The sequence below is a fragment of the Trematomus bernacchii genome, unplaced genomic scaffold (assembly GCF_902827165.1).
Source record: "Trematomus bernacchii unplaced genomic scaffold, fTreBer1.1, whole genome shotgun sequence".
Taxonomy (NCBI): Eukaryota; Metazoa; Chordata; class Actinopteri; order Perciformes; family Nototheniidae; genus Trematomus; species Trematomus bernacchii.
In genome coordinates, this window is record NW_022987739.1 from 18,006,201 (window position 1) to 18,019,719 (window position 13,519).

Here is a 13,519-nt window from a genome sequence, read left to right on the forward strand (position 1 = left end):
AGTTGATCGTTACAGATGGCTACTGGCCATGCTACAGCAGTGAGCAGGAGAGGTGGGGCTATCGTTATTTTTTCAGGAAATATTCGTATAGAGGTGATTACACGGACTCGGTTGACCCCCCAGAGCGTTTCGTTTGCAAATCTATCCACCTTGGGACCCGCTATCGTTTGTGGGGTCCGTTTCTATCGGCCTCGTGTAAATAATAGGGCTATACGCACGCAAAACTATGCAGATACAAGCAGTTTTGTCCTCGTGTAAACGGCGCCTTAGACACACACACAACTTCAGTAACCTCAGAAACAGCTATTCAAAACACTTGTGTTAGAAATCCCACTGTGTGACATAGACTTACAGTAAGTATCATTTTTATATTAACGATATATATTTAAACAAAATATGCAATAACATCTATTTTTTTATTTTTTGGCCACTCACTTTGGCCGAGTTCCAGATTGAGGTGATACATATCTGCACATTATCATACTGGTTTTTTACAATAAAAAAGGGCATATTATTATACAAATACATGTTGAAGCATCTATGAGGTTCCAATGATTGGGAACACTTGATATAAATACTTCAAGCAGGTTTACATATCAATATTACAATACCTAAATTCTGGTTGACATGTCAACATCCTCAAAGATGTTGAAAAAAACATCCATCTAACTCAGTGGTTCTCAAACTTTTTCTGTCAGGCCCCCCCTTTGGAGAAAAAAAAAAGTCGGGCCCCCCCAACACAAATAGTCAGGCTCAGTGGCGGCGACAGAGATTTATTTTGGGGGTGCTGTGGGGTAGCTTGACGTTTCATAGAGGGTGCTCAAACATTTAGGGTTTCCCATTAATGTACCGGTCGCTACAGTGGAATTTTCTACTGCAACGATCCCCACGCATATACACAATGTACCCGCGACTGTTACAATGAAGGCTCGATAATCAGCTCACGGCATATAGGTGTAAGCAGGGGTAAAGTGCTATTTCTATAGGTGGTGTGTGGACCTCACATAGGGGGGTCCGGGGGCAAGCTCCCCCGGGAAGATTTATTTTTAAATATTGAAGTTAAAAGCATCAATCTGGTGCACTTTGAGAGCAACATGAAGAGATCTATGGATACATCTCTCAACACCCATATGAAACAGAACTGTAAACAGATTTACTTTTTCTTTATCGATATTTTACAAATCACCCTTTTAAACTTTATTCTTTTTTTACTGTCATATAGTATTTCATAACTGTTTTTCATTTATTCTCTTATTTTTTTATAACTATAATGATCATATAAACGTGTGCCTCGGAAATAATTGTTTACATTAATGGTGACCAAAACGTTTGAGACCCACTGAGATAACACTGAGAGGGTCCTTTAGCTCACTGAGTCTCTCAGTCTGACAGAAGAGGACTCTCCTCCACTTTGTTGTTGAAAAGACTCCTTATATCCGTTAGCGTAGCTCGCTAGCACCAGAAGCTAACAACAACGATCTCCGGTACCAGTGCGCTCTCTCTCGCTCGCGCACGCACACAAAATGGCTCGTTCCACACACACACAGAGCCGAGCTTTAATGAAACACAGAGACCCAGACGTAATAGTACTGTATCATATTATTTTCGAATCAATAATCTTTCAAATTATGATTTGCGCCCCCCACTTTGAGAACCACTGATCTAACTGATCATCACAGACAAAAGCTACATTAATAAGATGAAGCGAGGAAGTGCTTGACTTCCCCAAACTTCTAACAAAATGAAGTTGGAACAGAAACAGTATTTCTGGAGCAGAGAAAGAGGGCAAAATGTAAACAAGATGGCGTCTTCTTCAGCTGAGATGTAACCAGCGCCGGACAGTTTCTCGTCCATGTAAAGATGCACTCTTCCTTCTTTGCATTGATATTGTTGGTGATGTTGTAGAGAGAAAGTAGTTCCTACATGAAACTGCTTACAACGAAGTCTGTGGATTACTGCTCATGATTTCTGGGAAGAGGCATTCCAGTTCAGGTCATTTCATTATATTGAAGAGGAGAAGATACCTCCAAATCTCTGCACCTCACACCAAAACAATTTAGATTTATAAAAAGCACTACAGGTACAAGGAAACATATGTGTTTTTAGTTTTGGTGTGAACTAACCCTTTTAAGATTTGTATTCCATTATGATCCCTCCACGAGTTATTTAGACATAGTAACACATAGCAACAGAAACAAACAACAAAAACAAACTGAGAAGAGAGTGACAACTTTAATGTAAATTCATATTCTGTGATAAATTGTACACAAATAAAAAAGATCTCAATGAGTCAAACTTATTTTTGGTTTATTTCATGTCATACAACATAACATAAGAGTGAACAGCAGTATGAATATATCAAGGAACCCCCCAGGAAACAACAGGCATCAATGACAGAAGGGTTTAATCTGTATCATTTCAAGGTTTTTTCGGCCTGAACCTTTTTTTTCCCAGAGTCCTGTCAGGCTGAAGCTTTCCTTTCAGTTCAGCTCAGGCCATTCCAGTTCAGATCAGTTCAGCTCAGGCCATTCCAGTTCAGATCAGTTCAGCTTGATTCACTTTAATTCAGTATGCTTCACCTAGAAATGACTCTCACTTCTGACAGCGAGCTCTTTTACTCTTGTCTCTTTACTCCTGCTGGCTGCATGTGATACCTGCAGGGAGACAGAGAGGAGACATTAGCCTGTGTGTGGGGGTGTGATGCTGACCAAGAAAAATAAATATAAGACTCAGTGTGGGTAAAAACATAGAAATAGCACGTAATTAGGAAGTCTAGGAATAACTGGGGAAAGGAGATGTTTCTTTAAAGATTATAAACGCATTCGTAAAAATATAAAATTGATAAAATCATTGTTAATGCTACTAACAACATGAAACATTACGAATCAATGTATAAACAGCTAAATAATGAGATGACTGTAAAATACACACACACACACACACACACACACACACACACACACACACACACACACACAATTCAATCAGGATTCTGCTGCTGCCTGGGGGAAGCGTAGTGTGGAATCTTCACTATAGTGGAAATCACCTTTTCCATGTCATTTTACCCAGCAGCACCTACACTACACACAGAGTCTGGCTGCTTTCACACCGAGGACCAGGAGACTTTTTTTTAACTCTTTGTGGTGTAGATCTCACACCGTCATGGCTGTCTCAGCCAAAAGAGTCTGTGATTTTATACAACCGTGGAAAAAAAATCAGCTTCAAAGAGCTAAGTGATCATGTGACAGCAGTGGGTTTGGTGATGTGAGCTTTCTAATCTTAGGGCGTATTCACACCAAGCTGTTTTGCACTTGTTTAAAGCCTGGAGTGTTTCACACGCAGATTCGCTTTGTTTGGGAATATGCGAACACATAAATCACACTCGTACGTGGAGCTAAACAATTCCAGTTCTTGCTAGAATCTAATATTTTTAACATTTTATGAACACTGGTATATTAACTACATGCATTATCTTGGCAAGCAGTGTACCAACATTTTTTGCAATCTTTCCGAGTTTATTTGAATTGAGCAGCTCACATATTTTTCGGACTATTTGAACATTTCAATAATGCATGCACAATAGCCTGATATACAATGTTAACATACATTTTGTGTATCCGTCTTGTGATTGGGAACTACGTGGGGCAAATACATGGTCTTCCTTCATTTCTGACCAATGAAAGAACAGCTTTCTCACGCATGACAGTTATTTTAGACTTTCGGACCATAATTGAATATTGAAAGGTGAAAATAGTGTGAAATAAGTCTCTGAAATGGAAAAAATCTAATCAACTATTAACATACCTGACTAAAATGTTTCTATATAACAAATAGGAGGTTCATTTATTTTAATCAATCTGTATGTCTATTTGGGAACAGTGGCAGTGTTCGATTCAATTGGACAATATGCTAAGCGAAGCTAACTAGATGCTAGCTGTAGTTTCATATTGGCATATAGAGTATGTAAGTATTGAATTTATCATTTAAGTCGAGCAAGAAAGCACAGAAACAGCCCAAGTATTGAACCATCATCGGTCAGAATAATTTTATATGGGCAAAAAGATTTTCTTCTGCAAAGAATCCAAGCCAAAAAGTGAGAGTAACTTTAAAAGTATCTAAAAAAACCTAGAGCTGACATTTGAGCAAAGGAGGAGGATCTATCTGCTGGACGAAATTCAGAAAATGTGAGGAGATATTAACCATCTGTGTTCTGCCATGTGACAACCATCTCAGAGGAGTGTCGAAGAAGAGGGCAGTAACATGTTGAGCATCTCATCAAATCGCTCTGGCTTTAAACGGCCTCTCCAGAGTGTGTGTTTAGCAAATTAAAGGCCAGGGATTTTTTCATAATTGTCTATTTTATCATTTGATTACAGCTAGCTTTCCTCTGATGGGCTCCTTTATGATTGATCAAATACAATTACTGCGTGACTTATTTCAGGAGCTCTCCATTGCTGAGGACCATTAGTGTGTGTGTGTGTGTGTGTGTGTGTGTGTGTGTGTGTGTGTGTGTGTGTGTGTGTGTGTGTGTGTGTGTGTGTGTGTGTGTGTGTGTGTGTGTGTGTGTGTGTGTGTGTGTGTGTGTGTGTCAGCTCTAGTGTTCTTAAATAGCATTAACTAATTGGAAAAACAGGAAAAGAGGCTGGAAAAGCTAAATTGTCTTTGTGGATTTATACCCCCACCCCCCCCACTTCTTTCCCTCTGTTGCTCTCCTTAAATATTCCAGAATCTAAAATAAGAGGAAATCATGTTTTAACTGATACACAGGAACTCATTTGGAATAGTTTCATTTTTTTGCTGCTTTGATATTTCTCGAGGAAGGAAGAAACAGTCGGATAGAGAGATAGAAGGAAGGGAAGAAGAACGCAGACAGAGGTTAATTCCATGCCTTCCCCTCCCTGGTAATGAAGTGTAGGTGGCGTCCCGGTCACTGCAGCTAATTGAACAGCGGAGATTACAGCAGCCGTGGCTCCTCTGTGAAAAGAAGGCCGTGTTCATTAGTCGTTGCCATATAATATTCATTCTCTGTAGAAATATGTAGATAGTATTCTATGCAAAGAGCCGCTGAGATGATTTTAAAGCTCTCAACATGTATCGTGTAGCAATAACTCAAACAATCCTTATTTGAAAAATGTCAAGTCTCTGGCTGCAGATGCAAGAAGGTTAAAACACAACAAAACGGGGACACTAAAAAGTGTTGGGAACGGAGTGCTTGTTGACAACCAGGGATAATAAAGTTCTTCATTTGAATGTGTTTTAGGCCCATTTGTGTTTTTTATTATCCTTGTTGAAAGTGCAGCCGGTGTTCTCCTAATGGAGGTGATTTAGGCCGTTGTAACGTGTTTGCCTTTGTCGGCCACCGTAAATACCACTGTGCAGAAATACTCTGTTACAAGCAAAAGCCCTGCATTCAATGTAACAAAAGTAACCAGTGTGGCCACATAAATGTGAACAATTAGCATACAAGTGAAAAAGCCTACAAGTAACTTAAAATTGTACTTAAGAAATGTTCTGAGGTTCTGTTCACCCCTGCTGTCATGCACCTTGAAGAAAGAATACTATATATTAGTTATGAACACACCCTACGAAATGCACTTATTTTGTGCGGAGAGTATTGCTGAATATCTGTCTCAATATTTCAAAAAGGTCATCAGCTGAAATACCTGTCTTTGGAGTGTAATTGTGCCGAAACACCATGTCAACGTCACTCCACGCTATCCACATATTCCTTTATATTCTCTTCTCTTCCAATGAGGAATGATTATGGAATACAATATGTTCCTACAGTCTCTGTCTATCATGTTCTCTGCCTCAAAGTAGATAGGGTCAGCACTCCAGATGAAAACACTCACACAGTGTGAATAATAGTGTATGTTGTCGATTTTAGCAAATACTGTGCAAAACAGGATTACATAATCAAAAGAAGCACCGGTAACCCTGGTAAATGTTGGCGTGGCATTACAGCCTCTGGCATTTCATGTTCATGAATTTAATTTGGCTCTTCACACCATGTTACATTCATGTCTACAGCTTTTTCTTTCATTTTTATTTGGGGGGGTTGTGGTGAAGTGTGCGCATGTAATAATAGCTAAGACGGAGATATGCTGCATTTTCTATACTGTAGAAATAACAAGAAACAACATTGTTCTTCCAAATGAACTGCATCCATCAGACTGTATTGCATCTTTTGCTTTGTTTCCCACATTTGTATTATCGTTATGTTGAATTTCTTATGGTTTTAAATGTGCTTCAGAACAGGTGGATGTGACGCTGACTCGTTCCTCTGGTTTCCTGACGCTGGAAACAGAACTGTGTAGGAGCACATCTTTATAAAGACAAAAACAAAACTCCTCTCTGCTTCTGTCACTTTTCTAACCCCATCGAACCCTGTCCTCTTACCGTCACCCTCCCCCCTTTTTGATTGCCCATCCAGCTCAGTGGGACCCTCTCTCTCTCTCTCTCCCCGTCTCTCACTGTCTCTCTGCCTCACTCGCCCCCTCCCTCAGGGCAGAAGTAAACCACGCCTTGAGGCCCTGCTCCCATTGTGTATCCTCTGCTACTTCTGTTTGGGGCCTTTGTGTGCCGCTAATCAGCCGTGGGGCCATGCTCAGCCTCGTGTGTGTGTGTGTGTGTGTGTGTGTGTGTGTGTGTGTGTGTGTGTGTGTGTGTGTGTGTGTGTGTGTGTGTGTGTGTGTGTGTGTGTGTGTGCGTGTCCCTTGCCCTCATTACGTAGCCACACTGGGAGGCCAGCATGGGAAGTTTCTGCTGCACTATACCCCTCCATCCACTTCCCCCCTTCTCTCTTCCCCTCCCTCTAGCTGTCCATCACTCCCTTCTTCTCCCCCCCCCCCCCCCCCCCCCCCCCCCGTCACATCTCGCCACCCCAAGACATAAAGCTACACAGGCCATGATTCATAAATGAAACTACACCTGTTTCAGCCTAAAGTGAGCGTCCGACGACCATAACTAAACTAGTCCTACCCAGTGGTGGGAAGTGACAAAGTACATTTACTCAAGTACCGTACTTAAGTAGTATTTTGATATATTTGCACTTTACTTGAGTATGTGTATTTTTTGCTACTTAAACTTCTACTCTATTACATTTAAAGTAGAGTAGAACTTTAAATGTTCTGCAACATACAGTAAAGCACTTTTTACTCCACTTGTTTTTATTTAACACTCATAGTTACTTTTTCATATAAAAACATGTGATTTCTTTATTTGATATATTGCAGTACTAATATACAAAAATACAACCCGGTGCAAAAAGTATCTAATAGTGCATATTCAAATGCCCTGACATGTTTATGTTAGAGATAGACACAGTAATATATATGATTATTTAAAAATATATAATATTGTGATGAGAGCCATTGCGCATATTGACTACTTTTACTTCTTATACTGTAAGTACATTTAGCTAATTATACTTCTGTTCCTCTACTTAAGTAACATTTTTAATTCAGGACGTTTACTTGTAATGGAGTACTTTAAGACCATAGTATTTCTGCTTTTACTCAAGTAAAGCGTTTAAGTATTTCCTCCACCTGGTCCTAGCCCATGATCAATTTGTGTTATCAAATTAAACTGGTTGCTAGTTTGAAGACTGATATTTACTTCTGCAAATGAATACTAACTAAACTCAGCATAACAAGCTCCCTGTGCATTCTCAAAAGTAGAAGCCACTTTTTGTTGAGATTTTGAGTGCCCAATTTATACTTGGTAAAAAACGTTTAAAATAACCTAGATGGATAATTTTTACTTCTTCATGACTTTGATTAAGGGGCAGTTATTGTTACTTTTATAGACATAAACTATGTGTGGAATAAATACAATTAAATTCATGTTTTAAAGGAATTTAGTTTGTACTGTACATTTGAGCCTACCCTTATGAATACACATCAAAATGATTACAAATGCATTAATAAAAAGTTGCTCTTTGCAGTCAGTTACAGTGTTATAAGCGATTAATAACTTTAGTGTGATTTAAAAAACGATTTATTAGAGCTTCACCCCTTGGGATGGAGATTATTAAAGTACAAGTCCAACAGGTTGATACATTGTCTCTCATGCGATCAAGCTTTAACATGCTCAGGATGAGTCAGCTGATGAGTAATCTTCCGTATAATTGGTGGATAACGACTACGATATTATGCTGTCAATGAATGCATTGTTCTATGTGAGCTTGTGTGGTGAGTTTAGACTTATGTTCTATAATTCTTTTTTTATGTTAGGTAAGTGAGTGTTTGACATGGCTACAAGACACATTTTCCCATTTGGGACGATAATGGTGAGTGAAACATGTTTTCCTTTAACATGTAGCAGGCTCAGTATCAACAGGATGCCATAGTTAAGAACTTCACTGTACACGACACACTGTTAGATTGGCAAGTGATGCAACTTAAACCTAATAAAATAATAGAAGGTTACTGAGGGACTATCTGTCAATTTCACTGTTACATGAATAAGCTGGACCAAGTGAACTGTCCGTTGCTCTTTATTGCCCCCTCTGTCCCTCTCTGGCTGCCCCCTCAACCTCCTAACCCCCTCCTCCCCCACTTCCTCACCTCCTTCTCATCTGACCATCCCCTATACCCTGCTCCTTCTCCCACCCAGGATATATCCCCTGTCCATGTTTGTGTTGTTGTGTGTGTTTGTGTGTATGTGTGCCTGTCTTGGTGCCCAATGGGGCTTTAGCCATTGGAGCTCAGCTCTTTGACTCGAGGACAAGTGTTGTCTGTTCATCTCTCATCCACACACACACACACACACACACACACACACACACACACACACACACACACACACACACACACACACACACACACACACACTCTCTTTCTTTCTTCCTCCCTCTCTCTCTCTCTTCAGTCAACAGCTACACTCCTATCTCAAGTTTCAGTGTGGGACCGAGAAAATCTCTCTCTCTCTCTCTCTCTCTCTCTCTGTCTCCCTCTCTCTGTCTCCCCCCTCCATTACTTTCTTTACCTGAGTTACCACAGTTTACTGAGCCATATTCATGTAACAGCACATCATGAGTGCAAGAGAGAGGGATAGAGAGAGCTTAGAGATTACTTGAGAAGTGAAACTTCTTCACTTTTTGTTTCCGTCTCACGGAAGCACATAAGAGGCCATTTTTTTTTATGGACAACTTGGTCAAATCACTAGACCAGTAAAGACATAAGGGCAATGCTAGCGGGAAAAGTCTATTGCTTTTCTGTTTTAAGATTCGCTATAATCTTTCCAGATGTCTGAGTTCAGCCCACACACATTTAGGCGGCTGAAACTTAGGTTTTGAAAGTGATGAACACAACAGTCCAGGCAGGGGTTTCTTTTTCTAACCCAAAGTGATTGATTGTACACCTCCATTGGAGCCCAAACGTCCTAGTCCCAGAGCCTTGTGAGGCATATAACCTGTTTTATAAGTGGACAAAATAGGAACTTGAAATCTTCTCTCCAAAATGTTATGGCAGAAAAAAATATGTATTACTCACTTATTGTTATAAATTGCAGTTGGGACAACTACTCAAAGTCTAGTTTTAGAGTGAGGATCTGCACTGAAAACCCAACATGGAGCCGAGTGAAAGTCATGATAACTGTGTGTGTGTGTGTGTGTGTGTGTGTGTGTGTGTGTGTGTGTGTGTGTGTGTGTGTGTGTGTGTGTGTGTGTGTGTGTGTGTGTGTGTGTGTGTGTGTGTGTGTGTGTGTGTGTGTGTGTGTGTGTGTGTGTGTGTGTGTTTGTGTGAGAGGGAGGGAGAGAGCTGGAGAGAGAAATAAGTGATGATTAGTGGTGACTCAAGGCTTCCATGACCATAATCCATGTGAACTATTCACACTCGTACAGGTGTTTGATAAAAGCAATTCACAACAGAAGTGGAGGAAGTAAATCATAATAATTCTAATATTTTAAAAGTGAAACATCTTCTTTTTGCTTTTCCGGATGGTAAGAATACAGCTGTCCTTTACAGGAAGTGTTGCAAAAATGCCAGTTTTCATTTACACAGATACATTTTGAAAATGTATTTATTAACAGTACGTCTTCTCTTCCACCAGATGTGGAGTTGATTTTGTTATTTTGACATTAACTAATGCTTCATAGGTTGTTTGTATAGTAAGGTAGCAGTAATAATGGAACATGCTTACTTAAACAAACATTGTCCGCTTTCCTGTTGCCAATTCTATAAGTTGTTCATGGACATTTAGACCTCACCTAAAACAGTGTAATGTGTTTGCCTCTGTTGCCTTGATAGTTTCACCCTGGGTGGCAAACATTAAAAAGTAGGGTTTCAATGTTGACATGAAAACACGTGTTGCATTTAAAAAAACACACACATATATCTAAATGTAGGGCCAATTTAGTTCAGATTTTAGTTCTTTAGGTTGATACTTAATCAGGACTTCATTTTGTTTCTGAATTGATTCTGCTATAACTTGTTACTGAGTCACTGGAATATCTCCAGCATGTTGTCGTTGGAGTAACACTTTATCATACTGTTTAAGAATAAAGAAAGTTTTGGTGAAGGTGAATGAGACCAAAAAACTGAATGAATTCCCCCCCTAACTTGTAATAGTGGTTTGATTAGCAAGCATGTAATGTACTTTACCCCCACGGATGGAGACAGAGGGGGAGGGGGGTGAAACGAGGCGAGGGATGGAGGGAGAGGTATAGCAGGAAGGAGGAGGAGGAGTGTATAGGCTGCCCTCTCAGCATGTCACCTCATCTCCCCTCCTCCCTCCACTACTTTATTCCTCAGGACATACGTTTTTTCCCCCTACTCAAAAACCTAAAGCATCACCTCCTCTGCCTACACACACACACACACACACACACACACACACACACACACACACACACACACACACACACACACACACACACACACACACACACACACACACACACACACACACACACACACACACACACACACACACACACACACACACACACACACACACACACCATCTCCTTCCCCCCTATAGCTGCACCATGCTGTGTAAGCGGTGGGTGTGGGTGGGGTAGGACGGGGTTGGAGGTCAGAAGCAGGAAGTTTTTTTTTTCTTTTTTGGTCGCCCGCCCCCATTAACAAGCTGCACGACTGCATGCAGGAAGTTGTTTGTGCACAGACACAATGCAAGTTTATTTGAATCCAACAGGGAAAAGTGGGATGTGTTGTCACTCCGGTGGTTTGAGGGTTAAAGGCTAAAGAAAATGTTGAGGTAGCATCCATCAGTGTGTTGCTTTTACTGGCAGAGAAGATCAGGAACTGAAAGTCATCAGGAAGAAGAAAAAACATACATCTACACTTCTTCCTATTTCACTCACCACCCCTAGGTTCAAACATGTTTCATGTTCTTGCATTTTCTCTAAAGTATTTTTATTTTACTCCCTGGAACATGTTGTTTTTTGATGATTCAAAAAAACGTAAACTAAAATACCATTGTAGTTTTTTCAAACAATTCCTATTTTTTTTCAAGGAAACAGCTGAATCCCTAACTTTGGTGCATTTAAAAAGATAATAAATGACCATTTGGCGCTTTCACACCAAGTACTTTTCCCAGGAATAGTTCCTGTTTTTGTTTGTTCCGGAACTATCTAGTAAATCGCGTTCACACCGGACTAACCCCTCGATTCCACCGGGTCCGTCTGGTCCGTCTGCGTCGCGTCACGGCTGCGCCGCGGTTTTGGTCCGGCGTCATACCCTACCGGGCGCGTTTCAGAAGCATTTCAGAGGAATTTCAGAAGCGGAGCGTCTTGCCTGCCGGCTCGCAGTTTTTGTTGATTTGGGCATATTTCCTGGACAGGCTACTTTGTACAGACAAAGTTAATAATAATTGTAATATTACAGTTATATACGACATGAATCAAAGATGTGTTGCTGTATTTTAGTGGCAAAAAAATGCATTCATCATCATAATTATTCTATATATATAATTTACACAGTGCCTTTAAACCGGAGGAGAACGCTGGCACGCCCGGCGCCTCTGCAACGCCTCGCGACGTGTCGAAAATAGACTTGCGGAGCCCAGCGCCGAGACACTTCTGGGACGCTTCTGGTACGCTTCTGAGCCGTAAAGCGGCGCGTCTGGTGGAATAGCACCCATTGACTAGAGTGGCCGCGATCTTTGCGAACACCGCGTTACAGCCGTAACGCGACGCAGACGGACCCGGTGGAATCTAGGGGTAACGCAGCGTCCACACGGCGGCGTGCGTTGAAGCTTGCCGGTGGGTGTGTCTGAAACTCGACCAACAACCAATCACATGGAATCTCCCGCCCCGGACACACAAGCACGTGGTTTGATTGGCTAGAGCTTGTACTAGCAAATGATTTGATTGGCTGACGCTTCCGTCGAAGCTTCAAAAGTAGAACATTGCTCAACTTTTGAAGCGAGCAACGCGAGCAAAGCGAAGCGACGGAACCACAATGCAGTTCGGTAAAGCGTGACGTCAGCCCATTCAAAGTGAATGGGCAGAAGCGTTGAACCTTCAACGCACGCCGCCGTGTGGACGGGCCGTAAGTCCCTGAGGGAGGATTACGCAAATGAAGCCGCTGACGTCACTACTTCTTCTTCTGCTTTGGGTTTACTGGCAGGCCGCAAACAACTTCATGGCGCATACTGCCACCCGAAGTCCCCGGCCGGAAGTCCCCGGAGTTGGGGACTGGCTTCAGTAGAAGCTGCTGGGACTCCCAGCAGGGACTGAAAAGGGGAGAAAAGGTTCCCGAAAAAAAAGATATTTTTGTTGTGAACGCAACATCCCAGCAACTATCGGAACTATTTCTGGGAAAAGTACGGGAAAGGTACTCTGGTGTGAAAGCGCCTATTGTGTTTTCTAACTTTTTCAAACTTTTAAGAGTTGTTAGTACATCCCAACGTCAATGTCTATTGTACTTTGGTTGGTGACTTTCCTCAACGACAAGAGAAACAACACTGTCAATATAGCCTATAGGTCTCATTACATTCCCCTTAATCTCAACACAAATTCAAAGCAAACTTATTTTTAAGTCTTAGGTGAACAATACAGTGTCTCCCTGCCCTGTGTGCCTCCCACCACGGCAGATCAGTGTTCCTCTCCCCCTCTGCCTCGCTGTGCTGTCGGCTCAGGGTGTGAGCAGAACAACGTTAATGTGTGGAGACACCTGACAAGCCCCTGGCCTCCAGGGCTCAGCCTAATCACTCTGGACCCCAACCCATCGGGAATTAAACCTGCAAAACCAAACAGTCGCTGTGGGAGCTGGCTGGCATCTGCTGCAGACCCTCAAACGGCTGCTGGGGCAAAGGACGTTGCAATCTGCATATCAGTGAGAATGTAAATGTATATTATGCAAACCTGCAGTACAGTCAATTAACTGGGGGACATGAGTTATCTTTTTTTTTTTCATGGAAATGTATAGCTTGTTCTTACAAATTACAGCATTTTCTGATCTTGAACATTATAAACTGTTCATGATGTGATGGTCACTCTTCCTGCCATATGTAAATGACAATATTCCAATTCATTGAAATTATTTGGACGTTT

At 41.4% G+C, this 13,519-nt stretch overlaps 1 long non-coding RNA gene across 1 annotated transcript in view; it reads right to left on the minus strand.

Annotated features, from left to right (window-relative positions):
- Window positions 1-2,217: 2,217 nt before the first annotated feature.
- LOC117496071 overlaps window positions 2,218-13,519 on the minus strand; it is a 71,646-nt gene continuing 60,344 nt past the window's right edge. Inside the window, exon 4 of the long non-coding RNA XR_004557235.1 lies at window positions 2,218-2,654. This is a non-coding gene — a long non-coding RNA (uncharacterized LOC117496071). The remainder of the gene's footprint in view (window positions 2,655-13,519) is intronic.